This window comes from Alligator mississippiensis, chromosome 11 (assembly GCF_030867095.1).
Source record: "Alligator mississippiensis isolate rAllMis1 chromosome 11, rAllMis1, whole genome shotgun sequence".
NCBI lineage: Eukaryota > Metazoa > Chordata > Crocodylia > Alligatoridae > Alligator > Alligator mississippiensis.
Window position 1 is genome coordinate 61167063 of NC_081834.1, and position 8199 is coordinate 61175261.

The following is an 8199-nucleotide window of genomic DNA, read 5'->3' on the forward strand; positions in this document are numbered from 1 at the left end:
CTCGCTCCGGCCCCCCTTGGGCAGCGCCAGCTCGTGGGGTTCCTCTGCTCGAGGGATGGGGATATGAAGCCATTTATTTCTCCCCTTCGGTCTCTGGGGCAGGGGCTGGCTGGATGCAGAGTGGGTCCCTCCCCGCCTGCCCCTGCCCACCAGCCTCTACCATGAACCTGGCAGTAGGGCCGCACAGGCAGGGTCTCTCTGGCCAGCCCAGGACAGAGGGTGTAAAGGGGTCTTTGTCTTGGGTTATAATAACTGACTGGCCTGTGGGGCTAGCTGACAGCGCTGCCCATGTGGGACCCAAACCCAGTAATGGCTGGGCTGCCCCAGCCATGACACACAGACACCGGGACTGGCCCCAGGAGACAAAAGTCCTAGTCCTGCCCTGACTCCCCATCGGCATTTGAGGTGCACTTGGCATATGATGGCAGCACCTGCACGTGTCAGGCTGTGCCGTACATATTATGACTATACCTGATGGGTGGGGGTCCATGTTGACACCACAGTATCACTATATCATAATAAAATGGTGATTTTTAATTGGTGAGTTGTTTTTAACTTCACCTGTCTCTGCCAAACTCGTTTTTCTATGACTAAAATTAAGTTTGGCTCTATTAGCCACAGGGCCTACGCTACGCTCAAAAAATGGCAAATCAGAGGAAACGAAAATTGATGCTGAATGTCGAGTTTTCAGGGATAGTTGGACCGCTGATTTTTGTGTTGTTGAACAAAACGGGAACATCCTGTGTCTGATTTGCCAAGAGAAAGTGGCTGTCGGCAAGGAGGACAACGTGGAGCGCCGTTATTCTACAAAACACACAAAGAAATGTGGCAGCGCGGTGGGGCGCAGTAGACTTGCTCGGGTGAAGTCTCTAACACGGAGCATGACCAGGCAGCCGTCTGCTTTCAGAGCTGTGAGGCAGAGGTCGGAGGCAGCGACCATGATCCGTCTCCTGATATCCGAGGCAATAGCGAAGAGAGGGAAACCACTGTCCGATGGAGAATTTGTGAAAGATGGCTTGGGCAGATTTACTGATAAACAGTCAATCCACACGTCCAAGCCTTCATTCACAAGCTGCAGTTGTTTCAGAAACAGTTGAATAAGAAGAATGTCACCCATCTCACAATACCGTTAATGGGATGTGCTGGGACTGTGACCCACGACAAGTTTTCTGCACCGATCGGCCGTCCGCTGGACGAATTCAAACAAAGACGTGCGGATTTCAGGGAACGCAGCGACGAGCTGGACCTGTTTGCAGATGCATTTGGAGCGGATGCCACCGATGTTCCTGGCACGATCCAAATGGCACTAATTGACATCCCAAATAACGGTGCCTTGAGGAGAGCTTTTGCCGAACAGGACCTACTGACATGTTATAGTCAATGTGTTACGTGGCACTCTTTCCCAGATCTAGAGTCACGCACTTCGGTTCATTGCCCTGTTTGGCAGCACGTATTGCTGGGAGCAGCTTTTCTCAAGACTGAAGAACATAAAAACAAAATCAAGATCACTTTGGGCAGACGGACATTTATCTGGAGTACTCCGCATCGCCACATCGAGTGTGCCGGCAGGGACTGATAACTGCTGCAGGCAAAAACAATGCCAGGTATCACACTAAAGAAACCAGTGTTCGTTGTAGTTTTCAGAAAGTTAAGAAGAGTAGACTTGTACACGTCATTGCTTTACACTGTTTTTGTACACGTGCAGCGTGGATGGGAGCTGCTCGTTTTCTTGAGACTTGACAACGGTTGTATTGCCGCCTGTCTCTTTTTTTGCCTGGATAGTTCCTGTTGTAACCGAATGTCCCAGTTACGAACGCACTGGAGAGCTGTGCTGTACGCTTGTTTAAGCCTGACCAATATGCTCAAGAGCAGAGCCCGAGCGATCTGGGCTCCAGCGTGAATTTGGAGCAGGTAAAATCTGTGTACAAATACTGTCCAGGGCTTGGATCGGGTTTGCTTCTGTTTCTCTTTGCGCAGGGTTGGGGGCTCAGCTTGTTAAAGATGTGATGTCCGCTGACACTTGGGGAGGAGGAGGTAAAACTAACCAGACACCTCCATAGACCTACTCTAGGCCGATGAATAGACCCACACGATCCTACAGGGAGCCCCAGGGGAAAAGACAGACTGGCAAAGACATGAAACCTCCCACTCTATCAGATATATTACTAGAGCCTCTCTTCTTCCTCAGACCCAAAGATATCACTGAGCTTATACACTTCATCCTCACACGCAACAATTTCACTTTTAATAATCAACATTTCCTCCAGATGATGGGAACAGCTATGGGCACTAAAATGGCCCCACAGTATGCCAACCTTTTTATGAGCCACCTGGAAGAAGACTTCCTCAAGAACTGCACCATCAAACCCTTGCTGTACTTACGATAGATTGATGACATCTTCATCATTTGGACTGAGAACCTGCAATCTCTAATTGAGTTCCACCAGAAATTCAACAGTCACCATCCCTCCATCCGACTTTCCCTAGAATACTCCAGCACCAACATCCCCTTTTTAGACACAATGGTCAGTATCCAGAAGGGTAAAATACAGACCACAGTATACAAGAAACCCACAGACCAACACACATATCTGCACAGAACCAGCAATCACCCGAAACACACCAAAAAAGCTGTGATATACAGCCAAGCCCTCAGATCCCACCGCATCTGTACTGAAGAGCACACCCGGGATCGCCACCTCACCAATCTTAAAAAGGCTTTCACCCAGCAAGGACACTCCTCCAGAGAGAGAGATCACACGTTTGAAAGAGCCAGCCAGATACCACGTGAAGAACTGCTGCAGTACAGAAGGAAAACACCCACAAATCGCACACGGCTGGTTATGACATATCACCCCTCCCTCGAACCCGTACGGAAAATCCTCAAAAAATTGCAACCCATATTAGAAAAAGACCCTATTCTTAAAAAGATCTTGCCAGAGCCACCCATCCTAGCCTTCATACAAGCACCGAACCTCGCCAACCTCCTCACCAGAAACAAACTTCCTTAAGCCCAGACCACACCAAAAGGGTCCAGACCGTGCCAGGACAAGCAATGCAAAACCTGCCCCCACATCTCCACCGCCCCCACTATTACTACACCCCACAACACAGCCATCAGCACCCCAGGATCTTACAGCTGCACCTCCAGAAATGTGATATACCTCATCCAATGCACCAAATGCCTTGATGGAAAATACGTGGGGAGTCCAGACAACAACTGCGCACCAGAACGAACGCACACCGGACATCTATCAAAGACAGAAACACCCAATTACCGATGGGGGCACATTTCTCACAGGAGGGCCGCTCTCTCCCCAATCTCTCAGTCCTGATCCTCCCTCAGCTTCCCGCAGGAGCCATGACTCGATTTTACCTGCACTGCTGCCGTGCCCCGAGGTGTCACAGGGCTGCCCTCTGCCGACATGCGGTGTTCATCCAGCTGGAGCTTAAAAGCAGAATTCAAATCCACATCATGGAAAACTAGTGTCACAGGCTTACTGAGACTACCGGAGTATGTAAGTGCAGGACGGGCTTTGCAAGAATTGAATCTCAAAGGAGCATCTCGGTTAGACACCTGTAGCAGGACTACAGCCCACTGCTTCAAACTCAGCTGTTTTGGTTTTTTCATTCCAGTTTATACTTGACTAACACAGAGCTTGGACACTGGAATGACATTTAAAATGAGGAGTCCAGCCATTGACTACGAACTTGGAAAAAACTCAGTTTAAGCAGAAGTCTGGGGACAGAAGGATTAACATTTTATCTTTTGAATGTTAGGAGTTCATCTGACTCCCATTACCATTGCACCCACGTGCCTTACAGCCTACGGTGGATGTATCTTCACAACTTCCCCGTGAGGTAGAGAAGGAGCATTCCCACTCACGGTCAGCGCACTGAGGCACAGACGGACAAAAGGATGTGCCCAAGGTCAGCAGGGCAGGCTGTGGCAGAGGCTGGAACGAAGCTCAGCTTTCCAAAGTCCTTAGGTAACCGGTGACCGTGTTACCTCTCGGTAGAGCTTGCGTCTCCTCTCCTTTGCATGAAATGCAGGAGTAACCACAAACGCATGAAATACGCACCAGAAAGATAAGATTGAGGGCCAATGTTTCTATGATGAGGAATAGGAATGACTGGATCATTTCTTTTAAAAATTAGGGGAAAAGCCTCCATACGTTTCTCTTTCATACACCTCACTGCAGGATCACCATGCAATACAGCACAGCTTTGCTTCCCAAAGGCCAAAAAAACCCAACAATCTTTCTGCCTGAAAAACAATACAGTTTAAGTCTTTTCAAAGGTTTGGCTTCATTCAAATGATTTACATGTGTTGTTTCAGTACAAGACACAAGAGGCATGCAGAGGAAATGTATGAACTCAACACAAGTTGCACCTTCGACTAATTTAAGTTATAAAGTTAAAGTAAAAAAAAGAAAACGTTTTCTATCAATGACTAGACAGAGATCAATAGGATAATCAAGCTGCTTTAAAAGCCTACAGCAATCAACAGTAATTGAATATAGTTTTGCTGTCATTTCATCATCTCTCATATTTTTAATTAGTCACCAAACTTCAACTAACCTTTGGCTGGCTTCTGGGTAAAAATTAGCTTTCAGGATCTATTGACAAGGTGGCGGAGTGCTTAAGGCGACGGGCTATTAATCCTTTGGGCTCTGTATGTGTGGGTTCAAATAACTTGTCATGAGTTACTTGTGTAAATCAGGGCTGAACCACTGATTGTCCTTCTGCTGACTTCCCTAGGAGCCAGACTGTCAAATGGTGAAACTTGGGCAATTTCGTGCACTGGGCACGTGTGTTTTGGGGGCTCTGGGCTCCAGGCAAGTGGGGAAATGTTAGCGCCCACACCAGGCTAGCCCACATAACAGACATCCTACCTCAAAAAGTATTCACTTCACAAGAGGTTGTGGTGGAGCATGACAGTGGGAACACCAAGTGGGCACTCTGCTCCCCACACACCTTGTCATCCCATTCCCAGTCTGGCCTTTCCCCTGGCGAGGCTTAGAAAGCCCCAGGAGTTAGGAGGATCTTGGGCGCGACTTAGAAAGCCCCAGGAGTTCGGGGGATCTTGGGGCGGGGGGCACTTGGCAGCAAGCTGAGCAGCTGCCTGGACAGGCACCAGGAAGGAACAACTCTCCCCAGTAATGGGATTTCTCTGCCCTGCGCGCGGCAGGTCTCACCCCACAGTGTTTTATCATGCACCCGCGTTCACCCCGCTGGCCCTTTTGCTCCAGCCTGACCCTCTGATCCCTGCGCGGCTTAGGAATGTCTTCCATTTTCTGCCGCCCGGGGGGATTCCCTACCCAAGACGGCTCCCGTGAAGAGCACGATACCGCGTGGATGAGCCCCTGTTGGTGATGGACAGGAGGGGTTTCGGAGCAGGGGGGACCAAAGGGGTCACCTCTGTGCAAGTCCTCGTGTCCTTCCCACCAAGGGGCAGAGAGGACACGCGCACTCAGGGCCCTCATTATCCCCCACGGGTGGTAAAAGGCTGTAAATTATTGTAGCCATTTCCCCGAGATGTCTGTCACCACCCTTCCCTCCGAAACATCACACAGAGACATTTGGGGTGCAAGAGAGACGAGCGTACATTCGAGTATGCACAAGGAAGAGCTTTCCAGTCCAGGCTCACAGGTCATTTCCTGATATTTCGTACTTTCTTAAAGCAAATGGCACTTTTTTTGAACCCGAGCATCCCTGGGGAGAAGTAAAACCAGGCCAGATGGCAAGTTTCAAACATCAGCCTTTCCATACAGACCACCGTAGGCAGCACGAGTTACAATCACCTCCGAGGAAACACTGGCATTTCTGCCGAACTTGTGCAGAGCTGGAAGGGTCTTGCGCAGACTTCCCCAACAACCTCGGAAACATTGTGGGATGAGGCTTGTTGGGCTGACAGTGTTTAAATCTTTGACCTCAGGAAGTGCTCCCCAAACTTTGCCTCCATATGAAGGAAGCTTACACCAGGAAACTACGGCTATGGACCGCACCCAGAGTGGTGGTGGATGGGTCCTTCTCGGCCTGGAGGGAGGTGGGCACTGGGGTCCTGCAGGGTTCAGTCGTCGGACCGGTATTATTTAATATCTTCATCAGCGATTTGGACGAGGGTGTGGAGAGCACTCTCTCCAAGTTGGCTGATGATACCAAGTTATAGGGGAAAGTTAGTACACCGGAGGGCAGGGAGCAGATTCAGGCCGACCTGGACAGGTTGGATCAAAGGGCAGAGAGAAATAGGATGCAATTTTAATAAAGATAAATGCAAGGTACTCCACCTGGGAAGGAGGAGCCCCAGCACACCTATAGGTTGTGGAGTGTCCTTCTCAGCAGCTCGGAGGCAGAGAGGGATCTTGGAGTCATAATTGACTCCAAGATGAACAGGAGCCGGCAGTGTAACGAGGCCATCCACAAGGCCAATCGCACCTTGTTGTGCATTAGCAGGTGCATGACTAATAGCTCAAGGGAGGCGATGCTCCCCCTCTATGCGGCACTGCTCAGGCCGCAGTTGGAGTACTGCGTCCAGATTTGGGCGCCGCACTTCAAGAGGGACGCGGGGAATCTGGAGAGGTCCAGAGGAGGGCCGCTCGCATGATTAGTGGCCTTCATGATAGACCCTACGAGGGGAGGTTGAGAGAGCTGAATCTCTTCAGCCTTCACAAGAGACGGCTGAGGGGAGATCTTGTGGCCGCCTATACATTTATTAGTGGACGTCAACGGGGAATAGGGGAAGCGCTGTTTCCTAAGGCGCCCCAGGGAGTGACTAGGAATAACAGGTGTAAACTAGTTGAGAGTGGATTTAGGTTAGATATTAGGAAGAAATGTTTCACAGTAAGGGCGGCCAGGATCTGGAATGGGCTCCCAAGAGAGGTGGTGCTGTCACCTACCTTGGAGGTCTTCAAGAGGAGGCTAGATAGTCACCTGGCTGGGGTCATCTGACCTCGGCCCTCTTTCCTGCCGGGGCAGGGGGGCGGACACGATGATCCATTGTGGTCCCTTCCGACTACAATCTATGAATCATCTTCTCTCCAACAGGCCATGGTTTGCTGTCCGGTGAGCCCACACACCCCCAGACAGCCTCAGGCTTCCTGGGTATAAGCAAGAGTGGATTTTGGCCAAATGAACATCTCTCCTCACCTGCCGGGCCAGTAGAAACACATATAACATGTTCCTCCCCCAGCGAGTTCTCTTCTCCTTCTTCGCGTGGAGAGGACATGAGTCCAGGAAGATGCGGAGGGACCCAGAGGCCAGCTCTACGCTGGGCTCCAAGCCTGCGCCCCAAACCCTGCGGGATCCCTCTGCGCAGGTACTTAGGTCTCAAGCGGACTGTGATGTTCAGGGTTCAGTAATGTTACCGAATCTGGACTCCATTTCCTCGTGTTTTACCCTTGAGGTTTCTAACAAGATCCGCGAGAGTTCACGTACGACGTAGTGAAATATCTTTGACCACGCTCGGTAGTTTCCCCGCACGGTTATGCGCTTTGCCATTGTAAACGACAGCTTCACCCGAGAAGATCAGCTTGGGCTGGATTTGAGAGCACCTGTCCAGCGCGCCCTGAGGAAGAAAAAAGAGACAAACAATTGCACCATGAATCGCTGCAGGGGGATCCATTGGTGCTAAATCCAAAGCCTAGTCTCAAAGGAGCAATAAGGGAATAAGAGGGGCCACATACACGAATAACATTAAAGCACTGACTGCACCTGTTCTTTCCACCCCCGCCCCCAACATTGTGATGACCAGTGGTTTGGTGAGGGCCAACCCTTCTCATGATCCAGCATCTGACTCAGCCACTTCAATACTGCAGGAATCGCGCAAGACCTTCCAGCACGGGTGCGGTTTTTTGGTATTAAGAAAGATTTTTTTTTTGTGGTAGGAATTGTAACAGGCATGACAAGGTGGCCGAGTGGTTAAGGCGATGGACTGCTAATCCATTGTGTTCTGCATGCATGGGTTTGAATCCCATCCTTGTCGTGTGGCACTTTTGTGGAGTGAGGTGGGCACGCTGGAGGGGAGGAACAGGATCCAGCTAGCTCTGGACAGGTTGCAGAGGTGGGCGCATGAAACTAGGCTGGGATTCAACACAGACAAGTGCAGGGCAAATGAGCCAGCAGCACACCCATAGGCTGGGAATCACCCCTCTTGCCAACATGGTTGCGGAAAGGGATCTTGGAGTCATCGTTGACTCC

General features: G+C 50.4%; 1 non-coding gene across 1 annotated transcript; it reads left to right on the forward strand.

The window, feature by feature from the left end:
• Window positions 1–7902: 7902 nt before the first annotated feature.
• TRNAS-GCU (transfer RNA serine (anticodon GCU)) lies at window positions 7903–7984 on the forward strand. Its single transcript has one exon. It is a non-coding gene; the product is annotated as a tRNA-Ser (tRNA).
• Window positions 7985–8199: the final 215 nt, after the last annotated feature.